Here is a 12,900-nt window from a genome sequence, read left to right as displayed (position 1 = left end):
TGGAGGAACCGCAGGAGTCGGGTGCGCTGCCATATGGGCGGCAGTGAAGGCCGTGGGCCTCGACGGACCAGACCCGGGCAGCAAAGGCTTGCTCTGGGGACGTGGAATGTCACCTCACTGGGGGAAGGAGCCGGAACTAGTGAGGGAGGTGGAGCGTTACCAGTTGGATCTGGTGGGGCTTACATCGACGCACAGTTTTGGCTCTGGATCCGTACTCCTGGATAGGGATGGACTCTATTCTTCTCTGGAGTTTCCCAGGGTGTGAGGCGACGGGCGGTGTGGGGATACTCACGAGTCCCCGGCTGAGCGCCACTACGTTGGAGTTTACCCCGGTGGACGAGAGGGTCAGCCTCCCTACGCCTACGGGTTGTGGGGGGGAAAACTCTGACTGTTGTCTGTGCATATGCACCGAACAGCAGTTCAGAGTATTCAGCCTTCTTGGAGACCCTGAATGGAGTCCTGAATAGGGCCCCAGTAGGGGACTCCATAGTGATGCTGGGTGACTTCAACGCACACGTGGGAAATGACAGGGACACCTGGAAAGGCGTGATTGGGAGGAACGGCCTCCCTGATCTGAACTCAAGTGGATGTTTGTTATTGGATTTCTGTGCTAGTCATGGATTATCTATAACAAACACCATGTTTGAATATAAGGATGCTCATAAATGTACGTGGTACCAGAGCACCCTAGGCCGAAGGTCGATGATCGATTTTGTAATCGTGTCGTCGGATCTGAGGCCATATGTTTTGGACACTCGGGTAAAGAGAGGGGCAGAGCTGTCAACCGATCACCATCTGGTGGTGAGTTGGGTCAGGGGGTGGGGAAAGACTCTGGACAGACCTGGGAAGCCCAAGCGAGTAGTGCGGGTGAACTGGGAACGTTTGGAGGAGGTCCCTGTCCGCGAGATCTTCAACTCACACCTCTGGCGGAGCTTTTCAGGCATCCCTGCGGAGGTTGGGGACTGAACCGGAGTGGGCAATGTTCAAAGCTTCCATTGCCGAAGCCGCGGTTTTAGGTGCCGCAAGGGGTGGTAACCCTCGAACACCGTGGTGGACACTGGTGGTCAGGGAAGCCGTCCGACTGAAGAAAGAGGCCTTCCGGGATTTGTTGTCCCGGAGGTCTCCAGAGGCAGTTGCAAGGTACCGACAGGCCCGAAGGGCTGCGGCCTCGGCCGTGAGGGAGGCAAAGCAGTGGGTGTGGGAAAAGTTCGGAGAAGCCATGGAGAAGGACTTTCGGTCCGCACCAAAGTGCTTCTGGAAAACCGTCCGCCACCTTAGGAGGGGGAAACGGGGAACCATTCAAGCTGTATACAGCAAAGATGGGATGCTGTTGACCTCAACCAAGGAGGTTATTGGGCGGTGGAAGGAACACTTTGAAGAACTCCTAAATCCCAACACGCCCTCTATGGTAGAGGCAGAGCCGGAGGATGATGGGGATCAGATTCTATTTCCTGGGGAGGTCACTGAGGTAGTCAAACAACTCCACAGTGGCAAAGCCCCGGGATTGATGAGATCCGACCAGAAATGCTGAAAGCTCTGGATGTGGAGGGGGTGTCATGGATGACACGCCTCTTCAACATTGCGTGGAAATCTGGGACAGTGCCTAAAGAGTGGCAGAACGGGGTGGTGGTTCCCCTCTTCAAAAGGGGGATCAGAGAGTGTGTGCCAACTACAGGGGTATCACACTTCTCAGCCTCCCTGGTAAAGTTTACTCCAAGGTGCTGGAGAGGAGGGTTCGGCCGATTGTCGACCCTCAGATTGAAGAGGAACAATGCGGTTTTCGGCCCTGGCCGTGGAACGCACGGACCAGATCTTTACTCTGCAAGGATCCTGGAGGGGGCCTGGGAGTATGCCCATCCAGTCTACATGTGTTTTGTGGATCTGGAGAAGGTGATGACCGGGTCCCCGGAGAGACTGTGGGAGGTGCTCGTGGAGTACGGGGTGGGGGGTCCCTTCTTAGGGCTGATCCAATCCCTGTACGCCCAAAGCGAGGGCTGTGTCCGGGTCCTCGGCACAAAGTCGAAGTTCATTCCATGTGGGGTTGGTCTCCGCCAAGGCTGCGCTTTGTCACCAATCCTGTTTGAGATATTCATGGACAGGATATCGAGGCGTAGTCGGGGTGGGGAAGGTGTGCGGTTTGGTGGGCTGGGGATCTCATCGCTGCTTTTTGCAGATGATGTTGTCTTCATGTCATCATCGGTCCGTGACCTTCAGCTCTCACTGGATCGCTTGGCAGTCGAGTGTGAAGCAGCTGGGATGAGGATTAGCACTGTAGTAGTTTTTCATGCCAATTTTGTGAAAAATCACTCAGCATCTTTGGGGTTTTGATTTCAGAAGAATAGACTTTATTATCACACAATAAAGCCGAGTTGCCTACGGTGAAACCACAGTACCAACAACAACTGAAGCATCTCTGGTTTGGTTTTACTTAAATACATCTCCTCAAACAAGGTGGGGCTTACATGTATTATCCATCATGCTCTTCATTGACTCTGGTCTTGACCATATTAAGAAGTAACAGAATGTCCTTTGGAAGAGATCAATTCTCCCCTAAGTAATGCTATTTATGTTTCTGCACACACAGTCAAATAGTCAAACCTATGTGAGCACATATTCATCACGTCACAGGCCTTTACACACAGTAAACTGCATGTTTGCTCCTCAGACATAACTGTGGTATAAAACAACAATTTAACTTGATAAAAAATATACTACATATTCCCTCCTCTGTGACTTTCTATAGTCACAAATTAACATATTTAAGCATGTACGTGCTCCTGGTTTGGTCTTGTTTTTGGTTGTCACAGTTATGTAGATTGCATTAAACAAAATATTCATCCTAATTTTAAGAGTTCTTGCTTGTAGTGTAGATGTCTTCAACCCAGATGCTTTATGCATCGTAGAGGATCACCCTTTGGGGAGAGGTTAACCAGCACTTACACCCAGGGCGTGGTTCTTCATATCTTCTTATATATTCATTGAAGGAATCAATTTCCTCCCAATTTGGTCTTTCTGTCCATTCAGGGTAGTTGCCATTGCATTGGGCCATTCACATCAATCAAAGTCATCTGCTTTACTGTTGCTTGAATCCAAAATTATTTTACTAAGGATCACACAGAATCTTATTCCTTCCACAATGTTATTATCCAGATATTATATTAATTTTAGTTAATTGTGTACCCCATTTCTTTTGGCAATCAGGTCATGTTCATTTTTAGTCACCACCATATATTCTTTTCCATTCTTCATTATTATTCAAATGTACATGAGTTCAATAACAGCATAAATAAAAATAATCTTCCTTCATCATGCAAACAGTCCCAGGTTTGCTTAATAATAATTTAGGCACTTCTTTGTATGCAACGGTTCTCAAAGCTTTACCTCCAAAATCAATCTATAATTGGTCTTCTACACAGGGTGTGATCCCCTGATAACACAGTGATAGAATGCTTGTTATTCATCGCTGTGATAAAATATTTTAATAAAGCGGTTATTAAGACACTGTCAGGTTGAGTGGAACTCACAACTTCTGGCAGGTTTCTTCTAGACCTCCCTTTTGATGCTTCTTTCCTTAAAGCATCCATCCACTTCCTTAAACCCAGTTCACCCTTCTTGGGCATGTTTCCAGGGCGGTGGCGCTCTGTCTTAGGCAGCTCTCATTTTGCAATTGGAGAGTCTTTACCCGTCATTGGGTCGTCACCTCTTGCCACTGGAGAATTTTACCCATTATTGGGTCATCATCTCTTGTCTCTGGTCTCGGTACCGCTCAGTCTTATTATCCAATCTTTAATAATTTGGTATCTGTAAACAAACATTTTCCCTTGCTTCAGGGAGCATCACCTGAGAACCATCACAGCCAATGGAGCTATCTACAACTGCTCAAACATTGAGACAGTCCAAAACATGGTTAAATTCACAAAGCATTATTCACAGTTCAACAATCTATTGAAATTGTCCAAATGAAAAGTAAAATGCAACAATTGAACTCATTTACAGTTCACTAATTTCCATTCAAGTTGTTATATTTTCTCATTTAGCAAAGGTCATAAAAGACTTTGTCTCTTGGTGAAGACTATCCATCAGAACAAATCAAAATACAGGATCGCCTCTGTCAAGCTTCTAAGATGCTTAATTTAAATCATCACTTAATTTAATAATTTCTAGGTAGTTTTAGAACCTACATTTATTCATCCAGATGTACACTCAACCAAATCTCTTATCTTTAGTATGAGATTCAAATTGTCCTCTGAAAATAACAAATCTTTAATCATGATGAGGAAAGCTGTTTGAACCTTTCCTTCATATTACTGTATCTAACATTATTGTCAAATCACATCATTTTCCATGTAAAAAATAAAATCAAAAGAAAATAAAACAAATTAGTGATATGGTTTTAGCCCACTTAAAAACTTAAACTGAGAGCGAGAGGGAAAGAATTTTGAGAGAGAGATTGCACTCCTTCACACTGTTGTTACAGTTATTCCTTTTTTTCTTAGAAAATCACAATAACACATTTGTAATTCTACAACAGTGAGAATAGTGATAAATGTAATTTAATAAAATGATATAATCAAATATATTTTATTATATTATCTGCTTTCAACCTTTGCCATTGTAAACCATCTTCAAGAAAACTTCTAGAATTTCTACTTCTCTTATCCCTTCCCTCCTCACGCAATATAATTAATGCGCATTTGTATTCAGACCATTGAGAAATTTAAGTTTTCATTTAAAACTCTCTTATGATTACTTTCTCCCTTTTCTTACTCTTTCTCAGGAGAAGGAATTTTCATTATGTCAAATAAACCAACATAAATCACCTTTTTAAATTAACAGAAAATAAATTGAAGATTTTAAACAAAATAAAATTGTAAAGTGGCACAATGGAAGTTCAGACATATATCTTGTGTTTTGCAATAATTGATCAGTAAAATACATTATGTCCTTTGAATTTCTTACTAGTCTCATTTATATATCCTAATGTTATCATCCTTTAATAATATGATTTTTCAGCTATTATCGTCTTATACTTATCAGCATTTTATGATCAATTATTCAGTTAAATAACAGAGACAGATGTCACTGTGCATAAACTGTATACCTCTAAAATTGTATTTTCATGGATTTAACTCAAAATAAAACTAGCTTACTAGAAATAGACACTTAAATAACTCCTTGCAGTACTGATTAAGATTTTTCTTTAAAGTGAGGGTAGTCTTTGGGAAATTTAGGGGAGTAAACAATCCAATATGTTACTCTTACTTTGCCATTTAGTTTTAATATTTAACCTTCACATCAACAAATTCGCAATTAGATGCTGGATTTAAATTTAGACCCTCAGAACAATTTAGACATGGATATTGAACCCATGGATGGCATTTGGAGAATCAAACATCCAATTAGTCATATATGACTGAAATCAACTTATCAAGAGAAATTTGAATCCACAATTGAAATGTCAATTCAGTAATGATTACCAGCATTCATGATAGTAGGAGGGCCAATCATATAACCGCCCACATACTGTATTTCTCAGTTTTTTCTTTTCTCCGGACTGTCTCCTGTAATATAAGCTTCTTCAATAAATCATCTGGCCCAGCAATCTGCAATGGTGAGAGACTGGTTCCAGAATGAGTTATTGAAATGACTTACACAATGCTGACAACAGAGAGAGTAAAACATAGTTAGCATCAATTTCACACAGAATAGACACATTAACATCAAATTATTCATGATATTCAATTTAATCTTAATGTTTCTCTATGGGTTTCACCTAATACCAATCTCCAGTTTTTCCTTAGCATTTAATATTTTTTCAATCAAATATACCACATATTGGGACTTATTTCAATTCTATCTGGCATGACTGGTCATAGAACAAACCCAAGAAAAAACTTATCTGAGTAAATTTGAAACGTAGAGAACATGAAATGATTTAAATCATTCTTAAATTTATTTTCTTTAATTCTAGTCTCAGTGACAACTTTCAGTGTACCCATGATCAACCAATGCCTACACTGTATATATAAAACAAGAAATAAAAGAAAAATGTCTAATCTCAAAAGAATCTGCTATCTCTTTTTCCTAAATTCGGGGGCCCCTGTGTTTGACTAGAGACATTATGAGAGACACCATGAGAGACACCAGGTTGAACACCTCCTGCTCTTTCTCCTTACAGAGTGCAGGATCGGTTTCTATTAAGAGCACTTAGGTTTCACTCAATCTCTCCAGTCAGACATTCCTAGCAAAAATAATAAACACTATCTGTTTTATTTTTGTTGGTTGATCAAGTTTACACCAATAAAGTTGCACACACATGTACATTGTTCTCCAGACATATTTAAACACATCAAAAATAAAACATATAATCATGGGTTTATATACATTTATATAACATTTATATATCAAGACATTATAGTTTAATTTAATAATGTTAAAAATGTTATTCTCTCATATTGGACTAGACAGAACATAAAACAGACACATGAATTTGATTTATTTTTCATATTCCAATTTCAAAATCCTTTTTTTTAATCTCCCTTTCCCATTTTCTGTGGCTTTGATAACTACTGGCCACAATACGTGAAATGACATCCACATTCTATCCAAAGTATTTGGAGCTGACCTTTGGGAGCTGACCTTTGGGAGCTGACCTTTGGGGTCACATAGGGAGGTATTTTTAAAAAGAACCCTGTCCTTTTACCCTCCTCTGCATCTCTCAGCTTTTTCTCTGCCCTGTCTCATATTCCTCAGTGAATTTTAAATTTTCTGGATATAGCTCTTACTTTATTCTTTTTATTTTTCCTGTTCTTAGTTTTTACTCTTATCTTTTTATTTATTTTTTACATTTTAATCTAAATGTCTTTCTAAATCATTTTCCTTATCTTCTTCTAATATATGAATTATTATACCCCATACATGAATACATTTCCTATCTGTTTGTCAATTTTTAGGATCGGTTTTCATCTAGATTTTAGTTCTTATTTCTCCACTTGTTCCTTCTTCATTTTTACTTGGCATATAAAAATGAAAAATTATTTTAGCACCATTAATTTAGATAAATCAATACATTTAGAGAATAAATTAGTCTCTTATTTCTTCTTTAAATGTATTTCCTTCTACACTAATCTTCAACAGCAATATTTTGAAACAATTTTCCGATTTCTTTCACCTTTACTTTTTAATACTTTTATTGTGCTTTCTCATTTCTTTGAGATTTTACACAGTGGACTTCTAGATTTTACTCTTTCCACTGGAGTTTTACCTTATGTAATATAACAACACTTATCTTAAATACAACCTTTGTTTAAATTCCAATTACTTAGTTGACTTCAGTTAAATGCAATACACTGGACTTAAAGCTTTAATTCTTATTCTTATTATTTATTATTTTATTTTTGATTTCTCAAACTGATTTTAATTACTTTACAGTTGTTTCATTTTTTATTTCAATTTCAATTTTTTATTGTTACTTGTCCCTGTGCTTGAAATGTTAAACTTTAAGCACAGATATTTATTTTGACTTCATAACTTTTCTATATGAAGTTTACTTCTCTTCTGTGATTTGACCAGTTCAGAAGTTAAGCATATTTTCACTGCCAGCTGCTAGTTCTAAAAAACCTCACAAGCTGAGAGTTAACTTTCTGTCTACGCAGCAAAGCTGAGTCTCTCTAACTTGGTCACACACCCTACAATATCTCTTGAATGTATAGATTATCTGCATGAAGTCAAATACATTTCTATGCTACAGTCTAGTTTAGGAGTTATGTTCTAGCCCATTCCAATCAACAGCTGCTAGACTAAGAACGGCCAAGACTAAATGTTTTCCAGCCAGTTGTAAGTTAACTTTTTGATTTCTTTTTTTCCTAATTTCGTTTTACATCTATATTATTTCGCTATTTTTATTCTTTTTCTTATTATTTGTTTATACTTTATTAAATTTATTTTTCTATCTATATATCTTTATCATTGGTTTTATCTCCACTTTGCAATATTTAGAATATTTATTAGGTGCCTTCTCTGCCTGTAATTATCAGCTCTCTTCTGCCTCCATATATTGATGGAAGGTTGAAAATAGCCCAAATATATTTTCCCTGCTGTAAATTGCATATATACACCTTACCATTTATGCAGCACAGGCTGATATTTTGGAACATTTTTAGTTTTCTATATTTTAACAACGGAAATTTCCTTCCACAGTTTTATGAGACAGCTTTCATTTCAAACATTCATTCAACATATAAATGACACACTTTCATTATTGAACAACTTTACTCCATTCAGCTTTGTCTCTTATTTATTTATTGGGCTCATATTACATCCACACAGTGTTCCTTTTATGGTCAACGACTAATCACACATTCCAATCCCTGTACCGAACTTATATTTTTATTCAGTCATACTTTTTCATACACATTCACTCTGCACACTCTTTGAACCACAATTATTCTTACAAGCACAGAAATATTACACTTATTACAAACACAAGGCCTTTATAAACACAGAGCTCTCAGAAGATACACTAAAATTCTAAAACACCCCTATTTTACCATCACTGATTCACTTCCTTAACACAGTGAACGACAACTTTTCACCCCTCTTAGGTGACCTGCAGGATTTATTATTAGTAATTTATCTATTTACTTTTTAATCTTTTATGCCTATTCAGACCTCTTATATTAATATTTCCCAAGAGCGGTATCCGCATATGCCTATTCAGACCTCTTATATTAATATTTCCCAAGAGCGGTATCCGCATATGCCTATTCAGACCTCTTATATTAATATTTCCCAAGAGCGGTATCCGCATATGCCTATTCAGACCTCTTATATTAATATTTCCCAAGAGCTGTATCCGCATATGCCTATTCAGACCTCTTATATTAATATTTCCCAAGAGCGGTATCCGCATATGCCTATTCAGACCTCTTATATTAATATTTCCCAAGAGCGGTATCCGCATATGCCTATTCAGACCTCTTATATTAATATTTTCCATGAGCGGTATCCGCATATGCCTATTCAGACCTCTTATATTAATATTTCCCAAGAGCTGTATCCGCATATGCCTATTCAGACCTCTTATATTAATATTTCCAAAGAGCTGTATCCGCATATGCCTATTCAGACCTCTTATATTAATATTTCCCAAGAGCGGTATCCGCATATGCCTATTCAGACCTCTTATATTAATATTTCCCAAGAGCGATATCCGCATATGCCTATTCAGACCTCTTATATTAATATTTCCCAAGAGCGGTATCCGCATATGCCTATTCAGACCTCTTATATTAATATTTTCCAAGAGCGGTATCCGCATATGCCTATTCAGACCTCTTATATTAATATTTCCAAAGAGCGGTATCCGCATATGCCTATTCAGACCTCTTATATTAATATTTCCCAAGAGCGGTATCCGCATATGCCTATTCAGACCTCTTATATTAATATTTCCCAAGAGCGGTATCCGCATATGCCTATTCAGACCTCTTATATTAATATTTCCCAAGAGCGGTATCCGCATATGCCTATTCAGACCTCTTATATTAATATTTCCCAAGAGCGGTATCCGCATATGCCTATTCAGACCTCTTATATTAATATTTCCCAAGAGCGGTATCCGCATATGCCTATTCAGACCTCTTATATTAATATTTCCCAAGAGCGGTATCCGCATATGCCTATTCAGACCTCTTATATTAATATTTCCCAAGAGCGGTATCCGCATATGCCTATTCAGACCTCTTATATTAATATTTCCCAAGAGCGGTATCCGCATATGCCTATTCAGACCTCTTATATTAATATTTCCCAAGAGCGGTATCCGCATATGCCTATTCAGACCTCTTATATTAATATTTCCCAAGAGCGGTATCCGCATATGCCTATATTAATATTTTCTTAAACTTTATCTGCCCTTATTTACTGTTATTTCATCTAAGCCCTTAACAGCAAATAAGCTGTTGCATGCATCATTGCATGCAATTATTTCTTCTGGAATCAAAACCCTTTATTCATATTTTCCTTTCTTTATTGGTTTAGAAGAGCTTTTTGAGCGTTCTTACCACCACAGGCAAACTGGCAAGTAACACAAACGTTTATAAGCAAAATATGCTTACCTCTTAATGGTGGCCACCGTGTTTGTGTTTGCTTTCCCAGCCAGCCCGCGATGTAACGACTCTGCTCTCTTCTGTCGCTGTTCGGCGCCAATTGTAGTAGTTTTTCATGCCAATTTTGTGAAAAATCACTCAGCATCTTTGGGGTTTTGATTTCAGAAGAATAGACTTTATTATCACACAATAAAGCCGAGTTGCCTACGGTGAAACCACAGTACCAACAACAACTGAAGCATCTCTGGTTTGGTTTTACTTAAATACATCTCCTCAAACAAGGTGGGGCTTACATGTATTATCCATCATGCTCTTCATTGACTCTGGTCTTGACCATATTAAGAAGTAACAGAATGTCCTTTGGAAGAGATCAATTCTCCCCCCTAAGTAATGCTATTTATGTTTCTGCACACACAGTCAAATAGTAAAACCTATGTGAGCACATATTCATCACGTCACAGGCCTTTACACACAGTAAACTGCATGTTTGCCCCTCAGACATAACTGTGGTATAAAACAACAATTTAACTTGATAAAAAATATACTACAGCATCTCTACATCTGAGGCCATGGTTCCCAGCAGGAAACCGATGGAGTGCGTACTCCAGGTAGGGAATGAGGTTTTGCCCCAAGTGAAGGAGTTCAAGTACCTCGGGGTCTTGTTCACGAGTGAGGGGACAATGGAGCGGGAGGTTGGCCGGAGAGTCGGGGCAGCAGGGGCGGTATTGCACTCGCTCTATCGCACCGTTGTCACGAAAAGAGAGCTGAGCCGAAAGGCAAAGCTCTCGATCTACCGGTCAATTTTTGTTCCTACCCTCACCTATGGTCATGAAGGTTGGGTCATGACCAAAAGAACTAGGTCGTGAGTACAAGCGGCCGAAATGGGCTTCCTCAGAAGGGTGGCGGGCTTCTCCCTTAGAGATAGGGTGAGGAGCTCAGTCATCCGTGAGGAGCTCGGAGTAGAGCCGCTGCTCCTTTGCGTTGAAAGGAGTCAGTTGAGGTGGTTTGGGCATCTGGTAAGGATGCCCCCTGGCCGCCTCCCTAGGGAGGTGTTTCAGGCACGTCCAGCTGGGAGGAGGCCTCGGGGAAGACCCAGGACTAGGTGGAGAGATTACATCTCCACACTGGCCTGGGAACGCCTCGGGGTCACCCAGTCAGAGCTGGTTAATGTGGCTCGGGAAAGGGAAGTTTGGGGCCCCCAGCTGGAGCAGCTGCCCCCGCGACCCGACTTCGGATAAGCGGTTGAAGATGGATGGATGGATGGATGGATGGATGGATGGATGGATATAACTGTCAACAACCTATGGAAAACAATCAAGCATTTTCAAGGAACATATTCAAAATTCAAGCACATTTCAAACCTTGAAAACCTATATGTGAAAATCAAGCATTTTCCAAACTTTCAAGGATCTGTAAAAACACTGCATGTTCCAAATTAGCATTTTGGCCAATCACAAAGCTAGTATAATTCTTTGACACAGTTTAATATAGTATAGGACAGTAGGGGGATGAAAAATGGAAACCCAAAAGGAGGATGAATATCCACTGCTCAGTTTAACAAGTTTGGTGCGATCCAATTAACAACGTGGCACTACTGACTGGACAGAGCAAAGTAGGGCTAAACGATTAATCAAAATTGCAATCCGACATAGATTAACAAACCACAAGGGCTGTGATTTAAATAAATAAATAGTCTGAATGTGCTGCTTGCTGCACTTACTGTATGTGTGCAGCCCTGTTCTCTGTACCTGTGAGGCTAAAGATCAGAGAGTGTTATATTAAGAGGACTCTAGATTCACTGGTTGCACATTTGCGAATTCCAAATATGCTTGGACGCGAAGTTACAAGCCAAATCTAAAGTAACCTCATAACACTGGGTTTTTCTGGGCAGAAGATTGGATGGGTGCATTTCTCTGCTTAAAAAGGCCACAGACAACTCAACTAAAATCAAACTAAAAACAAAGCTTTTGCTAAAATAAAAGTATATAGGGTTTAACTGGACTGCAAAGCAATGGGGCATTCAAGTTCAGAAATTATTAAAATATGGGGTTACACTTTATTTTACAGTGTCCTTGCTACAGTGTAATTACACAAGTACAGAGTTATATTAATTAACAACAAGTACTTACTATAGGTTTAAATGTTAGGGTTAAGTTTAGTGTTAGTTGCTTGTAATTATGCATAATTTACTGTTATTATTATGTACTGTATGTATAACAAGGACACTGTAAAGTTTTACGTAAATAGGGTACTATTTAATAATGGTTGTTATTATTGTTATTACTGTTGTTGTTGTTAGAATACATAATTATATTTCTTATTATTGCTTTCCAAAAAATAATGATGAAAAGTGGGCTGAGACCCTATTACAAAGTGGACAAAACACACACACACATACACACACACTGAACAGATACAATGTGAAGGTGATGTGAATGTGTTTCCCCCCTCTATGTTTCACTGTATTTTTTTATTATTTAGACTCAAGTGTGAACACTCTTTCTTGAACCGTATTTCGAACCCACTTTATATTTGGTGTCTTTAACTACTATGTATATACAATACAATGTACTTATTGTGCAACTACATATTGCTCTGCAAATTCTAACAAGATTCATATTTGCTACTAATGATGTTAGGTAGAGGTAGGTTTAGGGGTAAGTTTTAGGGTTAGGGGTAACGGTGTAATTAAATACATGTACTTTAAATGTAAGTACAATGCAACAACACATATGTACATAATAAGTACATTTTATCAAATGCTTAAGTACATAGTAGTTAAAGACTCCTA

The 12,900-nt window shown here is 39.0% G+C and overlaps 1 protein-coding gene across 1 annotated transcript in view; it reads right to left on the bottom strand.

The window, feature by feature from the left end:
• LOC127627227 (SUN domain-containing protein 1-like) overlaps nucleotides 1-12,900 on the bottom strand; it is a 65,878-nt gene that overhangs the window by 40,047 nt on the left and 12,931 nt on the right. The window lies entirely within an intron of this gene.

Source organism: Xyrauchen texanus, chromosome 33 (assembly GCF_025860055.1).
Source record: "Xyrauchen texanus isolate HMW12.3.18 chromosome 33, RBS_HiC_50CHRs, whole genome shotgun sequence".
NCBI lineage: Eukaryota > Metazoa > Chordata > Actinopteri > Cypriniformes > Catostomidae > Xyrauchen > Xyrauchen texanus.
This window is presented reverse-complemented; position numbering and strand designations above follow the sequence as displayed.